This window comes from Macrobrachium nipponense, chromosome 24 (genome assembly GCF_015104395.2).
Source record: "Macrobrachium nipponense isolate FS-2020 chromosome 24, ASM1510439v2, whole genome shotgun sequence".
Taxonomy (NCBI): Eukaryota; Metazoa; Arthropoda; class Malacostraca; order Decapoda; family Palaemonidae; genus Macrobrachium; species Macrobrachium nipponense.
Window position 1 is genome coordinate 8940210 of NC_061091.1, and position 20002 is coordinate 8960211.

Below are 20002 nucleotides of genomic sequence, written 5' to 3' on the forward strand. Positions count from 1 at the left end.
TATGTTCCACCTTTCCTGAGTGATACTTTTGAAAAAAGTATCCCTCAGGAGAGGTGGAACATAGATCCTACCCATGTGAACTCTTGAGAGAGACTGAGAGCTTCCAGCCCTGTGATTGGCTTATCAACAGCCAAGCAGGAATGCCATAAGGGACTGGCCTAAACATCAAATGCACGGTTGATGTGAATTTACTATAGATGACCCACTTAATGCGTCAGTTGTTAGCGTCCTGTCATTTGAGAGGTGTGGTCGATCCTGGTGTGAATAGAAAATTGAAATTGTGTGAAATGTGTTCGTGTATTGTAAGTATATATATATATATATATATATATATATATATATATATATATATATATATATATATAGTATATATATATATATATATGTATATATATATATATATATATATATATATATATATATATATATATATAATGTATATATTGCAATAACAAGGCAATTTCTTCCGTTGCGTTACTTTTCCCTTCTTTTCCACAGGTCGTTGACGACCTCATGTCCGGCGTTCAGGTATCCGGCTCTGGAGACGAGAGACTGGTGGTGTCTCGTTCCGTCGGGTTCATTGCTTCTGAGGCCCTTTTCATCCCCGGTCACCTCGTCCTCGAATGCCGAGTTTTCTATAGAGGATTGTATGACTTGGAGGACATCCTCCAACATACTACTTGAGGGGCTACAACGGACAGAGCTCAAAGTACGATAGCTGACTTGAAACTGAAGTGCCTCTTAGTTGCGTGTTTCTTATTCCTTATGGCGACGTTGTGTCGATAAATCGTCCGATATCTTTATGACTAATTACTATTAATTAGTAAGGTAATTTTTTGGTGCTTTTCTGAATGGTGTAAGAAAACTGTTGCTGCTTGTTGCAGTTTGTGTCGTCCATCGAATTCTATGCAGTATCTCGATGGCTCGAGGCACCGCTAATAATATACTAGACAGTGAAACTGAACTAAAGAAAAAAAAAAAAAAGCGCAGTGACTGAAGGGCGATTTTTTTTTTTTTCTCGAAGTGGCTTATGGAAAAAACTCTGTTCACTTCTTTTGTTTTCTTGTCAGTCAGGCGATTTCATCTTGGAACTAACAATAATGAGAAGTAATTTAATTCATTCATTTATTTTATGTGATGATGGTAAGGAATAATTCTGACAAGAATGAATGAAAAATCTGACATGGACGTTGGCAACTCTGGGAAAAAATAAGTCCAGTGATATAAGTTATGTCAGTGAATAACCTGAAAATGACATAAATATAAAAGGGACTGAAGTGATAAATAATAAAAATACTCGTGCTTATATTGAGTAATATGCCTAATATTGAAAACAATTTAATAAAAGGGACAGAACCCTGTTTCATATTGTAAACACAAATGAAGTAAATCACGCTTATATACTCTATTGAACACACAATCCACGTTAGGAAACGATCTAGATGCGTATAACCCCTGCCTGCCCTCTTTCCTAGCTACTTAAAAAAAAAAAAAAAATGGAGCCGACCAGTTATCTCCTGACCTCAATAACCATTCTATCGTTTCCACCGAGCAGAAAGAAAAAGAGAAACCCTTCTTGGTATTGAAAACACGCCAAACGAGAAGAGGAGTCTTTTGATGCATCGCCACCTCGTAATGAAGACCCACAAGAAAAAGAAAAAGGAGAGGAAGAGAGTTGGGTGAAGGGGGTGGGGGAACGGGAGGTGATTTGCCGCCATATCGCATCCCCTCCCACCATTGTGAGAAGCGCGATCACACGGGTTTATGGGTCGTACAGGGATGGGAAAAGTATTGGACAATCGATCTACAGGCGGACTACGGTCCTCTTCGATAAGGGCAAAGGGTGAGTGTAGTACTAGCACTAGCGTCTCTCTCTCTCTCTCTCGTCAGATTGAACGTATTTAAAAGCATGAGCGAGAACGTTTTTGAAACCGTTTAAATAATAAAATAAAGCATTCAATAATTGCATTTAAAGGCTCAAGATAAAATCGAATGAATGTATTTAAAGAAATGAATGAAACAAATATCAGGAAGGGAATATACCGTTGAACACAGAGAGAGGGAGAGAGAGAGAGACGGAACACTTCTTTCATTCCGTGTTCTCCGCAGAATATCAAATGTCAACAAGTATATATTGTTCTAGTAACACTACATATATTGGATACGGAAAACCACAGTGCCTGAGGCGTATTGACTTTCCCTTTCTGCCAATGAAAAGGAAAACAAATCCGAAAATGTCAAATAAATAAATAAATAGAAATAAAGTAAAATGTATCTTAACGGTAAAAGTTACTCGCGTATCTAGTCAGTGTTGTGATATTTGAATACTTTAAATTCGTATTTATTGTGCGGCTAACGAAAAATGCTATGTAATTGTAAGACACGGCTTAAAAAACAATGGACAATCGCTCTGCAGCGATTATGTCACTGAATCACTCTCGTCAACGTACACTTGCTATTTCCTGTGCACTTGTCAAGATATATTATAGAGTTTGCTGTTGATAAAGCAGCTTCCAAAAAACAAGTTAGTTTCAAAAATTATTTTAGAAATATGTTCAGTGATCCAGGCAAGAATCGTTTGTAAATATTTACAAATATCATAGACTGATGTGTATAGCAAACAATATATCAGATCCATCTTGGAACTGGTTGGTATAGCGTATTCTGGCCTTATTCCAACATGGGGGGGGGGGGGGGGGGGGGGGGGGGGGGTGGGGGGGGCGCCTTGCACAGTGGCGTCCGATAGGTGCGATGGCAAGGTGCTGATATGGACCAAGAAGGCATGATGTGGACCTTTGGATTTGTCTAACCTAACCGAGATTTAAAAGCTAACTATAAGTCTAATACTTTGGCTTCGTTTGAAAACTTCGTACTCGAGTCCTATCATACGCATAGTCACTCATTATTATTATTTATTATTTTATTATTATTATTATTATTATTTATATATTATTATATTATCACAGACAAAGGTGTACACCAGCCTTTTGATGTGTATAGACTTGGGCACATTTGTACCTGCTAGCCCTCGTCTTATTGATATTCAATCTGTAAAAAATAAAACATTCCAGCTCTATGGCTCTACGAAAACACAGCAAAAACATCGGTCTATAATTTGTGTATTATTCTTGAATAATAATTATGTAAACGACCACTCATATCTAGAATATGCAATACATTTAAACATAGGTACAGCAAATTCAAGAATGTATACATAATGTGTTCCTGTATTTCAAAGGTGACAGTAAGTCTTTTTCAATAGATATCTTTTTGTATATGTAAGTATTTATGTATATTTATATGTATATGAAGATTAAACCATCACATGTTTGCGTATCACTCTCCTTATACAACGGTATTTCTTTATAATTCGTCCCTCAAAATTAGTACTGGATCATTTAGATAGCATTTTGTCTATATACATACATACATATATATATATATATATATATATATATATATATATATATATATATATATATATGTATGTGTGTGTGTGTTGCTTAAAAAATCACAGTAGATGCACGTGACTTCATAAAATAAGCGAATTCCACAGGAAAATGATATCAGAAATCCAAGCGCTTTCTTTCGTCTTTACTCAGACATTGTCAAGGAGTTAATATTTACTCCTTGACAATTTCTGAGTAAAGACGAAAGCGCTTGGATTTCTGACTATCATTTTCCTGTGTAATTCACTTATATATATATATATATATATATATATATATATATATATATATAATACCGCACGCGGCGGGGCACACATTCTTTCCAAGTTTAATTAGACGCATTTAACTTTATGTGCAACTGAACTAATCTTTCTCATGACCGTCCCGTTTTCTGTACCACCTGTCAAATTTGCACGGGCAGAAACGTTCTTAGACAGTCAAGTGTTTAAAAACTCTAGCTCTAGAAGCAAGAGTCAGTGCCGGGTTCACTAAAATATCTCTGTAATTCAGTAGTTGGCGGTTGTCATCCTCGTAACATATGCAATTATTCTTATTAATAAAAACTCACAGTTACTAAGGTTTGTTTTCATTTTCCTTATACAGTATTAGAATCTCAGACGCTGTTCTTTTTCTTCGTTTGTCCAATAAGGACGAAGAACCAGATGAATGATAATAAGCTTTTTCTTATAGATTTCAAGATAAGGAGTGCAATGGAATAATTACATCGTGCTACTTTGCTGTTAACTAAACCCAGCAATTGCCATCTAATTCTATAGTGAAAACAAACTGTAAATGCCATTGCAAAGATTTCTATAAACACTTGTATGGTGAGTATATTAAAGTGAATTTTCTTTCTTTTGAGGAAGAATTCGATAGAGAGGCGATTAGTAATGAGTTTAATGTTGTCCTTGTGTGGATGATATTTACTTCAGCCTAAATTGGTTTATTATAATTCATCAAGGGCATCTAGGACGAAGCTAGGGGCAGTGGCACTCTGTCAGGGTCCTTTTACCCTACCAGAATTCTCTGTGTACACCGGAAGCTCTAATAAAAAGAAATAAAGCAACGTTAAAGTTAACTGTTCCTCTAAGTTATTTACTATTTTACTTAAAACATTAATATAAATTATAGAATGCTCTTAATTGGACTCCCAGAAAGCCATATTTACAAAATAGACTAAGTATTTTATTTCTTAGGAAATATTGGAACCACACTCAGTGACCAATGACTAGACCAAAGACTATATACTGAAGGAAGATAGGAAGGCTCAAAATAGGAATGTTAATATACTAGTTGCCAACCCAAAGTGAACACAATAGTTTGACCGCTCAGTGTTCAGATGGCGTTGTAGGTATATCGCAGGTCGTCTGTTTGTTTGTTTATATTTAAAATTTGACAGTTGACACAAACGAAATCGTGGCGCCAACAGTGAATAAGTCACACAAATGTGTTGTTTGCAATAAACGAGAGAAACCGATCCTCAATAAGTGTTTCACAGGTACCCTAATGATAAAGAACGGTCATTACTTACAGCATAATACATTAAATATGTGCTACTAATCAGTAATCCCCACTGATATTGGCTATAATATTAAGGCAAGGCATCCGCAGTACATTTTTTTTTGTTTTTTTTGTTTCAAACTTTTTTTCTTTTTTTTTTAAGTTTACTGAGTAACTTTATGACTTCATCACACTCAAACCAGCAACCAAGCAGTGCTGTGCCAATTCAGGAGTGTTAAGAGAATGAAAAAAAGTGCTGGTTTAGAGAGTAAAAGTGTTCAAGGTATGTCAATGAAAGTATAGCCTACAAGGTTAGAAAGGTTAGAAAAAAACTTCCAAATTCTTAGCCTAACCGAAACTGATTAGTATCACAGCAAACATGCCGATAGATGTCCAAAGGTTAGACAGATTTAGTATCGGGGATGATCCAAAATCAGTGTGGGTAAAAAATCGAAAAAAGTGGAGAAGCACTTCCAAATTTATTTAGAAGCACTAGGGAAAATGTAAAAGCAGCAGAGAAACCTTTGTTACTTCATACTGCAGGTTTAGAAGTTCAGGAATTTTACAGAAGACAATTGAAGGGCTCACAAATCCATTTGCTCCTCAAGCAAATATGTACTTTGATGTTATTAGCTCATCGAAGCCTCGCAGGAATCAGGTGAGACAGTAGATTCATTTGTGACTAGGTTAAGGAAATTAGCTTCAACTTGTGAATTTGGAGATCTAGACCAGAGTTAATAGAGCAAATTATAGTAAAGACTAACTCACAAGAGCTTAGGAAGACATTGCTACAGAAAAGTAGCTAACCTTGCAGAAAGTTCTAGAATAGCAAGAGCATATTTCCCAAGTCTAAATGAGTAGCTGAGTCACAGCCAAGAAAATACGTTTGGCTGTAGCTCCGAAAATAGCCATAGGATTTTTTTTCAAAAATAATCTCAATGTGATTCCCACAAAAAGTTTACCTTACATTGCCCAACGTAACCTTACCTAACCTAACCTAACTATAGAATAGTAGAAGGATTTTTTGTATGCTGGTGAAATAGGATGGCATAACATATAGTATTATATCACCTAGATGCTTGATATGGAGGAACCTCATCCAAATTCAGGAGTTGAGGCAAAAAAACCTCACGACAACTAAATGAAGGTAATATTGTGTGGTGCAGCAGGCATTTCTCCACCAAAAAATAACTTCATCCAGCTTCTGACAAACACTGCCACAATGCCTGCCCATGATCAACATGTGGAAGGTACGTGTTATCTATTTTATTTATGTGTTTAGTCATTATAATATTATCAACTGATTTTTTATCAGTGAGACATATTTTTTTCTACATAAAAAGCCTGCATCTATTGCACATTACAGGTTCTACTAGCTGCACCAGATCAGTATGTTGACCTTATAAAGATAAGTGAGTTATTGAAAAATGCTGATTTAATTGTAGCCATATAAAGCTTAGATGCCTTTTTTACATGTGGGTATGCTGCAAGGAAAATGAAAGGTAAACTCGCAAGCACTTTTGCCGTATACGTACTTTATTCTGATAGCAGAATAAAGTACACAGAAAGCACTTGCCAGTATTCTCACCTTTCATTTTCCTTCATGGCATTCTTTGTTTCATCCTATTTATATTTTTTTCCATGTTGCACTTTGGATATATCTATTCATATATGTATGTATATATGTCTTTAATAATTTATATAACTGCAGTACATAATTTAGTAAAATGATTTTTGTGCGCTATATGTATATTTTTATATAAATATATTTTGTATAATGCACTTATTGTTGAAAATACATATTTTCAGATACATCAATAGATTTACACCACCAAGCAAATTACACATCAAACTAGTTTGCTGACTTATCCTACACGAGAATTTGCACAACCTTGAATATGGTGTGTGTTTGATGTGCAGTTTGTATATGTTAAAATTTTCTGAAATGATAAGTGCACACAATTATTCTAAATATAGTTATCTTGTAGGTATCATTCCTGCTCTGGAGAATAGATCATCTGACATAAGAGCTTCATCCTTGAAACATGGTAAATGGTCTATGCTTTTGGTAGATATTCCAGTTTTGCTTTTACTAAACTAGAATTCATATAGTAGGTAAAGATTGACCTTTAAGATTTTGTTATATTATGCTACACATATATTCACTTTGTCTTCAGTGAAAAAGTGTTAGACTAGTTGTATTATGGCTATAAGGTTCATCTATCAACTGACCAGTGAAAATTCCAAAGAAGATTGTGAAAATATTGAATTAAGTGAAATGTTCAATCAGATATTGGTAAGAAAATCTTGTTTATAGGGTTTTTGTATGTATTTATGCCTAAAATACTTATGATTTTACCATCCAAATGATAAAGTATGATATGGCATTTATTTCATTTCATATTATTTGCATTTCCAGAATTTACTGATGGTTATCCAAAGGATACTGGCCGTGAAGTGTACAGTAATGCCACAGTAACAAGCATTATGGATAATATTAGTTGTATGCTACAAGTGTTAGTCCTACTACAAATATGATGACTGCTTGACCTACATTTGCTATTAATACTGCTACTACTACTACCCTTCCTCCTACTGCTGCTGCTTGCTTCTACTACAATTACTACTAATGATGGTGTTGATTGTAGCATTCTCATGGAAATGATAATTTACAAAATCCTGAAATACAGTATGAGACCTATAAAATTAGGGGTTACACAAGAAGGAGAACCAACATTCACAACCATAAAAATCAAATGGTAAGAGTTACCAGAATCAGTTTTTTTAACAGATCAAAACAAAATATTTTTCCCCAATAAATGGTCGTTTCTGAAATACAATTAAATAAATAAATAAATTTCAAAAAATTTATATATATATATATATATATATATATATATATAGATATATATATATATATATATATATCTATATATATATATAACGAAAATTTTAATAGTTTATTCTTATGTTTTGCACTATGTATTTAATTTAATTCTTGAAGAAAACCTTTTTTTAGTATTATGTTTTCTCATATTCACAATTTATATAGAGCCTATTTGCATGTAATTCATCATGCAATTTTGGTTTGCTTGTATGTGTTGTTGTTGTTTTTTTTTTTTTTTGGTTTACAATTTTTGTATGTGCACTATTATTTACCGAGTTATTTTTTCTTATGTATAATTTATTAAAGTTCATTTGCATGTGATTTATCTTGCATTTTTGGTTGGTTTGTAGCGGCCTTATTTCTATTTCCAACCCCCCTTTTGATTATTTTTGCGTGTGATACAATTTAGCGAGTTATTTTGTTCCTTTTGTTTGTATATTTATACATTTATTCGTTTATGTTACTAAAGAGTATACATGAGTGCATCATGCATTTCCGTTTCAATAAAAAAAAAAATTACAATTGTGTTTTATATACACCTAATATCTCCATTCTACAATGGCCTACAAACTGTAATTAAATGTATGCCTACACTTATGCACTTGTGGCTAAGTTTAACAAATCAAATGTATGGTATATTTTACTTTATTCGAACATGATATTGTATAGAACATTTAAAAATGGTTATAATATTAATAAACTTAAAACATAAACTGAGAAAACATAAGGAAGTGTATTCTTAATCTATATACATGTACCATTTGTAAATTTTCAATTTAGTTACCTAAAATTTAAGAATATCATAAATATAGAATAAAATATACTGACGTAGTAATTGCAAATTATGAACAAATTTGTCGCAAAATTTACAATCGAATTCCATCCTATATTCCCGTAGGCATTACCGCTCTGAATGTTTAACCGTTCGCTCAATAGATGGAGCTATTCGTTTCGCATGGGACTATCTGGCATCTTTTTTTCGCACACTCATTTGAGTGATATTAGGCTCAGCCTTCCTATCTTCCTTCAGTATATAGTCTTTGGACTAGACCAGTTCATTCTCATTGTTTTGTAGACTAGACGTTGTCGCTAGATGCCAGTCTTCGGTTAGTGTATTTATTAGTGAATTTGACTCAAATTAATTCCGTGGAATTGTATTTGACAGTGAAATACGTAGAATACGCGGTGTTGTGTGAGAGTGTAACGTAATATTAAGCCATTTATGAAAAACGAGAAAATTTCGCCACTTATTACCAAAGTCTGCTTCATAGCCTAGTATCAAAGTATCCACAACTGGTGTGGTGAGTCGAAAGTGATCTACTGGTTTTCATGTGGCTAATCTTCACTTTGTTCAGTTTTATCGATGAGATGAAACTTTGGTATCAAGTTTTTAAAATAGTAGGCTATTTCTAAAAATTTTAAACGAGTATTTTTTATAACAAAGTAGTTAGGCTACCTATTGCAAAATTGGACAATTTATTTCATGCGATGTTTGGTAGTTTCATTTTTGCAGAAATTGCATTGATACTTTTCAAATTGACTGTAGAAGGTACCCTTAGGCTAGGCAAAAATTAATTTTGTTAGCAAGAAAATCTAGCTGGTACTACCTAACCTACCTATGTGTAAATGTTGTTTGTGTCGGGAAAAGCAGAAAACATCTTGAGAAATTACAATTCGGCAGATGTAAGTAATTGCTCCGTGTTCAGTATATTTCCTTGGAAATGGACTGTTTTGGTGTTTGGTTGCTTATTAACAATTTACTGTTAATTTGTGTCGTACGACTGTAATTAACTCTCTAGGGACTGATAGGTACCTACTATTAAGCACGGCTTTCGTATTCGCGGGACCGTTCCTTGCAGTCCGTGGGAGAATTTATCTATCCTTGATGTTTGTTTTATCAAATCACAACTTCCATATTCAATGGTAACTCAAAGGCTAGATAGATCTAGGGTACTTATCCGCGGCGGCCTAAACTATGGCAGCTGGGTTTTTCTATGCAGTTTTACTTACTGAACAAGAATTTTAAGTAATATTTATTCGGACGACTGTAATTAACCCCCAGGGGCCAGTACTAAACACGGCGAAATACATTGGACGCCCCAATCCCTAGTGGATGTCGTATCTGCGGTTACGTTTCTTGCAGGGTAAGTCTAAAGAGTAGTTCCACACGAACTGCAAGGAACGTAACCGCGGACATGACATCCACTAGGGATTGGGGCGTCCAATGTATTTCGCCGTGTTTAGTACTGGCCCTTGGGGATTAATTACAGTCGTCCAAATAAATATTACTTTAAATAAAAAAAGAAAACAAGTTGAGTTAATGCAAATCTTCTGTTGAGAAGAAAATTAACTCCAGTGAATGTAACAATAATGAAGGAATTTGTATCATTTAAAAATTCAGATAAATTGGTGGTAATTGTCCAGGAGAAGGCCGCACCCGTTTTTCAAGTATTAACGACGAAAAACGGCAAAAAACGACCAGATTGGTGTTGCACATCGCATAGAAACATGAGGAAATGAATTAAAAACAAGGTAAGACTTACTCTTACACATAAAATGTAAGCATAAACCTACTACTACAATTATGGGGGACCTCATGGGAAGCGGGGTTTTTGGGTGGGGAGGAGGAGGAGAAAAGTGATTTTTGGGGCACTACCAAACCTAATACAACCACCTAACCTAACCTAGGGCCCTGTACCCCTACCTAGACATAGTTGGCGGGGCTCCGCCCCCCCTGCGACCCCCCTTAAGGCCACAGTGATTTTCGGGGCGCTACCGAACCTAATACGTACAAACCACCTAACCTAACCTAGGGCCCTGTACCCTACCTAGGCCTAACAAGGGGGCTCCGCCCCCCTTGCAACCCCCTTAAGGCCACTACCTAACACATCCATCAAACCAAATCCATAGTGATGGTACTGCTGTATACATCGTTCTACTACCACCATTATAATATACTCTATAAATTAATGAAGCTTACCTTAAACTGTTGGTTGATAAAGATATGCTGCTACTTTGAGGAAAACGTGAAGCCGTTGTGAAGGTTCCCTGACATGCAACTTAAAGTAGGAAGTGGCCAGGTACCCGACAAAGTGTTGCTTTCTCCTACCAAATTTAGGCACTAAATTCTTCACGTCCTGCCACTTCCTCTCCACAGTATTGGTATGAGCCTGTGTCTGGGGATCAACAAAGTGAAGACTGTGGTTAACAGTCAAATGCTTAAAACCTTCCTCTGCCAGACAGTCATATGCGCGCCAACAGTCAGAAATTATGGTTGTGCCTGGCTCGATCCTCTCCTTAATCACTGAGAGCAGGGTGTCACGATCCCGAGTTTCCATGGGAACCAGGAAAAACTCTTGTGATTCGCGGCAAATACCACCAAATACCCACTGGCCGTCTGTTACTCGTCCAACGTTATATTTCCGCTTGCCGAATTTGGACTCGTCAATTTCCACTATACAATTGTTGCCGCCAATTTTCTTGCTGCGCCGAAATACCCAATTAATTACTACTTCCCTGCAAAATGACGACCAATCGCATACAGTACCTTTATTTAATTTTAATTCAGAAATGGCTACTTCATAGCAAAACCAATTTTGAACCCACAAAACTATAAATTTCAAATTAGTTTCAATGTCCACTTTCACTTTTGAAAACCAGGTACCAACAAACAAAGACACTTTATATGAACAACGCTTACATCTACGTCCTTTCGTATGTAAGATTTATCACACCTAAAACTATGGTTTCTTTATAATCTACCCTACACCACCTTCATGACAATATGGACAAATTTTATTTTGTAAAATTAAATTGTGTGTCTGGCACAAATCCACTAGTTTTTCAATATTCCCCGAATATGCTAAAACAAATTCACCGTAACTAAGGAAACAGTCAGGACAAGAAGCTGGAATTTCAACTTCTTGTGCAATAACAGCTGAAGTGCTTGCTACGGCCTCCATGTCTAAGAACGAACTGAAATTTCTGGGTGAGATAATGTATTGTCACGCTGAGAAAATTTTCAAACACCTGCGCCATTGGCCAAAGTTGATGAGGTGTCAGAAAATGAAACTGTGATTGGCCAAACATGTAAGACGTCATAGTGGACTAGTTTGTCTGCGGATTATAGTAGTTACAGGGCTCATTTGAGCTAAAAACAAGACACAGTCAATAATAACAACAGACTTAGAAAAATTCTGGGAGGAAGACAAGAGTAGCGTGAGTTTGATCGTCGATATTTCTACTGTTATCAAATTTCACTAAATTATCTCATTCGTATACCACTATTTACATACATTCCTACACATTCTAGTAAAAATACATTGAAAATCACTGATATCTTCATGCGGCCCTCTCCTAGACATTTGTTAAATGAAATCATCATTGACACCTACCAGCAGATGGCTGTCCTGATTGATCATCTGTTAGTGTACTCTATTGGGATTAACCTAATCATGGGTTACCAAATGGATAATTACTGGATAATTTCTGAAAAAAACAGTATACATATGCATTTAACAGCCTTTTCCACATTAATGAGTAGTGAAATGTGCAAAATAACCATAAAGATATATGAAACATGGGATCACCTGAAGAAAAGTGACCCCAACACACGCTGGGGTTGCTTTTCTTCAGGTGGAAAATATTGGGGTCGCTTTTCTTAAGGTGAGGGATTAATAGGGGTTACAGTAAGGCCGTGGCGGAACGGCGCTTCGCGCCTTATCCGCTTATTTAAAGATTCTTGGCAAGCTCGGTATGTTTTGGCAAGAGGTAATGTTGCGCTGCGTGCGCTAGCCATAGGGGTTACAGTAGGTTTGAGTATTTTTGGGTCTCCTGAAGATAGGAGACACCAACAAGCAGAGGTTGTTTATCTTCAGGTGGAAAATATTGGGGTCGCTTTTCTTCAGGAGGAAAATATTAGGGTCGATTTTCTTCAGGAGAGGTATTAGGGGTCGCTAATCTTCAGGTGATCCGAAACATGTTTATCAGTGCTAGGGTAAAATATCGTATGGCCGGCTCTACCGTAGCGCGACCACCTTAACGAAAAAGTACTTTAACATGTCCTGTAACCCAGGAGAGACATTAGTCAAGAGCCAGCTTCTGTCGAAGCAACACCTAGAGACCTCTACTTTCCTCTCGAAGTAAGTTTTTTCCTCCCAAGTCACAAATTAAGGCCATATATAATTTTCGATTTTCGGGAAGGTGGTCATGCTATGGTAGATGCCGGCCTTCCGGTATTTTACCCAAGTATGGAAATATTCTTGAAAATATGCCCATCATAATTGTAGCTGTACTACATCCTAGGCTAAACTAGCTCAGAGCACCAATGGACTCATTACCCTCCCCCCTCCCCCATAGCCAGAAAGTGTAACAGTGGTATTTACAGTATTGCATCTCAAACTAAGCTAATGTAGGGCACTTTACTTACCTGGCTAACATATGATCAGGAGTTCATGTCTTAACTTTAGATGAAAATGCTGTATACTGTTGTCATTGAACTAAGAAACCTCTGATGCCCACAAATGCCCTTGTTGAGGTTATCAGTACATAGTTTTGTTAGTGGTTCATGAACTTGGCTGATAGGTTGACCTGGTATAATTTTTCCGCTTGACTCATGCAAAATTTTATTGGCAATTATACGTTGTATTTGAACTTTTTGTGCAGTTTTAATGGGCCATCTCGCAAGATACAGTATTTTGTTATATTGTACATATATATAGTACATTGAACAATACTGTAATCAATTAGGAAGAAATAGTACCTGCAATTGAAGAACTGCTGCTGGGTGCATACTTGTTCGTTGTAGATTGATTTATGTAATCTTACTCTTCATATTGGGTGTATGCAGGATGCTGAACTCTTTCCAACCCATAGGGCTTGCCTATACAGGTCAGTTTGTGACAGTTAAAAAAGTACCCTATACAGGTCTGTTTGTGACAGTTTAAAAAGTACCCTGTGCAATATATACAGCATTAACATGAAAGAGAGAGAGAGAAGAGAGAGAGAGAGGAGAGAGAGAGAGAGAGAGAGAGAGAGAGAGAGAGAGAAGAGAAAAGTTGTTGGAATAGTCAGTTCGTCTCTCTCTCTCTCTCTCTCCTTCCAAAAAGACTCAAGCCCTATTCTGATGGTGAGGTACTTAAAGAATGTTTGTGTGTAGCCTCAGACAATATGTTTCCTGACAAAAAGAAACTAGTTGAAAACATAGGCCTTTCAAGATTTACTGTTGCTAGAAGAATAGACAGTCTTTCAGGGAATATTGAAAGTACAATTGACAAGCGAGTTAGTAATTTTCTTCATACGCTGTTGCTCTTGATGAGAGTTGTGACACCACAGACACTGCACAACTGGCTGTGTATATTAGGGGAGTTGACAGTGACTATAATATTACAGAGGAAATGGCTTCACTACAAAGCATGAAGGGGACCACAACAGGACAATCTATTTTTGATGAACTGGAAAAAGTATTGGCAAGGTTTGGACTGGACTACACTAATTTAGTTTCCATTACAACAGATGGTGCGCCTGCGTTTTCTGGTCAGAGAAATGGGGTTGTTGGATTACTGAAGACTAGAATGGGGTTTCAAAATATTGACTTCGGTTCACTTATTGTCCTTTATTGTATCATACACCAGGAAGCTTTATGTGCAAAGACAATAAACTTTCAGCATGTTACTAATATTCTCGTGAAAGCTGTCTATTTCATTAGGTCAAGAGGTTTAAATCACTGCAAGTTTCATAAGTAAATAGCAGACATTGATGCAAAGTACAGTGATGTGAAGTATTTTTGTGAGGTAAGGTGGCTAAGCAAAGCAGGACTGTTGAAGAGAACATATGACCTTTTGGAAGAAATTGAGCTGTTCTTAGATATGAAAGGTAATGCTATCCCTGAATTGAGAGATAAGGAATGGAGATGTGATTTAGCATTTTTAGTAGATATAAATGATCATCTTAGTGCACTGAATGTTAAATTAAACATCAAGGAAAAGATCAACTAATAAATGAGATGTTCTCACTGATCAAAGGCTTCCAGATAAAATTGCATTTGTGGGAGTCCCAAATGAGAAACCAAAACCCAGCCCACTTTCCTAAGCTGAAAAACCATGACACTAGCAACCCTCAGTATCAGAAGTATGGTGACAAGTTGGCAGACTTACGAGAGGAATTTTCAGAAAGATTAATTCACAAGCCATTGAAGTCTTTGCCACTCCTTGTTCTGTGGGTGTGACAGCAATTCCTGAGGACATACAGATGGAAATAATTGAACTACAGTGCAATGATGAACTAAGAAAGAAGTTTGATGTAAGTTAAGTATACCAGTTTTATAAGAAGGATGTATCAGTAATAGTGTATCTAAAACTCTCTGCTCATGCAAGGAAAATGATGGCAGTGTTTGGTAGCACATATACTTGTGAGCAGCTCTTTTCAAAAATGAATCTGGTGAAAAATAAGTATAGGTCTATAGGTCTGTACTTACTGATGAACATTTGGAATGTACCCTGCGTGTAGCCACATTATCCATACAACCTGATATTGATGAGTTGGTGTCCCAATGCAACATCAACCATCTCACTAGGGTAGCCTTTCATTTGCTCATTAATGGTTAGGAAAATGTCTTTGTTTGATAATTCTTATGTTTTTTTTTTTTCAATGAATCCCAGTTAAACCAATAATAAGTAATTATTTATGTTTGTACATTATCTAATAAGGTACGGTAGCCTTTCATTAGCTCATTTATAGTAAGGAAAATACCTTTGTTTCAGACAATTCTTATTTTTATTCATCCCAATTTTTAAATCAGAATTCTTAAGCACCCTAGTTTTATCCATCTTTATTCATATAATCTCACATAATATATCTTCGACCGTAGTAAATAACATGAAATAGTAAGGTTATGCGGCCCTCGATACAACCAACATAGTCGTGACTAGTGGCCCTTTGGGATAAAAAAGGTTGCACACCCCTGTATTAAAATCTTTGATTGAAATGCTATGTGGTTTAATCCATCTTTCTTAGTAGACTTTGTGTTATTGTTCTTTGAAAAAGTACTGTGCTTATATTACTTTAACATGAAATGTACTTAGTCTGGAGTATATATATCACAAGCTCATTTTGTGCAATTGAGCTTTGAGCTATTGCAAGGCTAGAATAACACGCTTATTTGTGGTTGTGATGAATATACCTCGAGTGTATTTGTGCCTGACTCTTGTTACATTTGAACTCGGGTCACATTTGAAAGAGGAGGCTGTGGAGCAGTGTTTTATTCAATGCATTATTTGAGGGATATGATAACCTTTTTGCAGTGTATCATTTCAGGGCACCTTTCGTTACAGTGAGAAGGTGGTAATATAAATCCTAATTGGGATTTATAATATCAAATAAGGTTTTGTGCAATTGGAACTCAAAGTTCCAGCAAAGATGTACTGTAAATGCATTACTACCTTTTTGTTTTTGTACATGGAACTTACCCAGCAGATATATACTTAGCTATAGACTCCGTCGTCCCGACAGAAATTCGAATTTCGCGGCACACGCTGCAGGTAGGTCAGGTGATCTACCGCCCCTGCCGCTGGTGGCAGGAATAGGAACGATTACCGTTTCTAGAACCAGATTTTCTCTGTCGCGGTAGTGTCAACATACGTTGTTGCTACCTCCTGACTTGATTTTCGTTTTTTCATCGCCATCGACCTTCTGGGCTGTCTTTGCAGGGAAGTACTGGGTCTTTGGTTTGGCATACGCTTTTATTAATTTTTTAATGAATTTGGCTTCGAAATTTCGAAAAATATATTACGTGAAACTACCCGAATTTTTCGGTAGACACTTATATTTTGCAATAAGGGAAATATTGATATTTTTTTTCACTAATACGTGTATAAGTGTTAGAACTTGATGAAGGAAATATAAGATCTAACTTCCTACTTTAGGAAGTCAGAAAGCATATAACTAGATACGCTTACCTTTAGAAGCTTTAAGAGCTCTCGTACTAACGAGCAGTTAGAGTATTGACAATTCTAGTAGTTGTTGCATCCTCATCACCTTCTTACTCCACAGAATCTACAAATTCATATGTGCAAATTTGAAGATAAATGGATGGAGCTCAAAAGGCGAGCTCTAAAAAGGTAAGAAGTGAATATAGTGTTCCCAGTGCAGTGGAGGGTGCGTCTGATCGACTCCGTAGCGCTTCCAGGCCTAGACCTCTTCCAAACTCCCAGACCCAGTGGAGGAGGAAAGTCGACGGCCGCAGGAAGGTTAGGGAGAACCCCCACCGGTCAGGCGTCCCCTCGGCAGGTTCTGTAGAACGTCCCAGACTGCCAAGGATAGCCATTGATAAGGCATCCTTAAAAAAGTGCGTCTCTTCATCTTACACTCCCGAAAAGACGAAGAATGTATGTTTGGAGCGATGATCTAGCGCGTTCTCTGAAAACTAAGAGAACACTGAGGCCAGCTGCTGCCAGGAAGCCGCGTTCCAGCAAGCTAGCGTGAGCTACGTTCCTATAGCCAGCAGCGAGGCGCGTTCCAGCTAACAGACTAGCGCGAGCCGCGTTCCTACAACCAAACGCGAGCCGCGTTCTAGAAAAATTTTCTTGGCGCAAGGCGCCTTCAAAGAGACGAAGCGCCAGCCTGGCGCAAATTGCGCCAGAAAAAACAGACGGCTAGAGCAAGGAGCCTTACAGTAGTGGCAATCAGAACGATCCTTCCATTGAACGTCCGGGCAAGAGGCTCTTTCTAAAAGGGGTCTAGTAGGCGCTCGGAACTGTCAGGGCGCACGGGACCTTCCACGCAAGCGGAACGTTCCAGGAGCGAGTCTCCTTTCTAGCGTGCGGAACATTCCAGGCGCGTGGAACATTCCAGGCGCTAGGTGCAAGGATCCAGGCACCAGAATATCCTTTCTCTATCTGCCTCGGCAGGGAAAGAAGGTAGTAGAGTATCTGCTGTGTGAGAATACGATACGGCAATCATAAGCACATACCGTAGTTACTTCTTTGCTGAGCAACTCAGTTACCAGTATCCTTCCAGGAATTTCCTAGGAAGGACTACGCTTAAAGGGATTGTTAAGACAACACCTACTTAGCTTCTAGATTTATCGAAGTCTTGTTTCGCATTATAAGAACTTCCTGAAGTTCGATAATAATTTTATAAGATTCCTTTATTAAATGGAGTAGCTGGCAACTCTGGAAGAGTAAGCCATTTCGGGCTAACGAGACTGCTATCGCTTTAGACACCAACGCATTATCATGTAGGTGTCGGTCATGAGTGGTCGGTAACATGTCTCTCTCCTGCGGGATGGAATGAATAACCGTGTCTCTCCCCTACAATCGTGGTTTTAGCCTCGGATTGAGGGGATAGTTAAGCAAACATAAATAAAATATTGTCTGCCTTTAGCTAAGAAGCTTTCAATAAGAAAGATATTACAACATTTCAATGCTGTTTACCGTAGGTAACATTTTTAAAAGATTCTAACGCAGCGGAACTCTATATTGTATAATGCTCTCATGCTTACGAAAGCATGGCTTATTAGAGTACATGCTTAGTGAGAAGATGAATGTAGTAGAGAATTCACTTTAAGACTACTGTATGGTCAAGTCTTATGCACATACCGAGGTTAACTACAGAATTCCTAGTATCCTTACAAAGGTTTCCTAGATTAATGCTGTTTACCACAATGTGACAGTATTATAAAGGATTCTAATACGGCAGCGCGCGATATATATAATTCTCTCATCCTTTCGAGAAACGCACACAACCTTTTAAATTCGGATATTGCTCAAGAGAAGTTGGGCGAGTCGGATGGGAAAAAACTTCTCTTAGTGGGCAGAAGTTGTTCCCTGATGGACTATACTACGTATATAAAAGTTTTTTCCCACTAAGAACGGAATTAACATGTGAAGGATGTCGGGTACCATAAAGGCATAACTAGAAGGAAGCGCCAGCCTGGCGCAAATTGCGCCAGAAGCGCCTGCCGCGCCAGAAGCACCATCCAAGATATTTTCTCGTTTTAGCGAGTTATTAACCTAAGAGTCCAGTAGCCTCTCGGACAGCAGGCTCGGTAACGGCAAGATTCGTTCCTGATTTCGTTACCCATTTAATCGAAAAGGGGTCGCTTACAAGGAATGATGAAATGATTTATTTTAATCACTTAGGCCAATTCCACGACTCTCTCATATCGCAAAGAGCATCGAGAATCTCTTTTTTCGCCCCTGTTCGCGTTAACAAAAGAGAACCTATTTGGGAACAGACACGGAACGTAACGATCCTTAAGAGGTTCGATGCAAGATTTTGCATGTCCGTGAGAACCTTCTCGATCGAAAGATAATAACTGTTAACGTATGTCTAACACTTATTGAAAAGAGTTGTGAGGAACCTGCGGAAAGTCGTTTCTTCATAGATCTCTTTGTAAGGTAGAAGACGAACAGGCTTCCTTTAGACTGCTTCTTTTTCCTCGAACCAAGAGAGGTCAGCAATATAAGACATCTTTAAATTTAAAGAAGGGGAATAAACTTTAGCCTTTTTTTTTTTTTCCCTAGTTATAAATTCTTAACAGATATTAAGATAACTGGGCGTCAAAGGAAGAGAGGATGTATGCCTCATTTTGGCCTTAGAGAGGTTGGATTCACAGAAGTCACGTCTTCTCACAGCATGTTTCGTAAGGCTTTTCCAAGAGTATCTGGATATTCTATCAGAATCTATTATAAATAGACCTATAAAAACCTCTCCACTCTGAGCCTGTCCGCGTGCAGACTGACCAGAAGTGGACATGAATGAGAGGTTTTTTCAAGGTAAATGACAATAGTCATGGCTAAGACATAGAATGCTGCAGATCGTGCTAGATGGAATGAGGAAACTGTCCTCTTCCGATACCTCTGTGAACCACATAGCGAGGTTTTTTCTTCACTTTCAGAGGGAAGAATCACCTATGTATATATCTGCTATCAAAGAACGCAGTAAAAGGCCATACTCTGTCTCTACAAAAGGGAATTAGAGATAACAGAGGATTAAGATCTTCGGGAAATCTTATACGATACCGCAATACGACAAGAGTAGGATATCATGTACTTCGAATGGGATTTTTTTTTTGTGGCCACAGATTCCGTGTTCCGACAAAATGGAACTGCTCCTCATCAAACTTCTTTGAGGAAGTTTATGAAGGAATTCTTTGTTTCTCTTAGCC

The 20002-nt window shown here is 37.4% G+C and overlaps 1 protein-coding gene across 7 annotated transcripts in view; it reads right to left on the reverse strand.

Moving 5' to 3' along the window:
• Positions 1–20002, reverse strand: part of LOC135205427 (uncharacterized) — a 68707-nt gene that overhangs the window by 2605 nt on the left and 46100 nt on the right. The window lies entirely within an intron of this gene.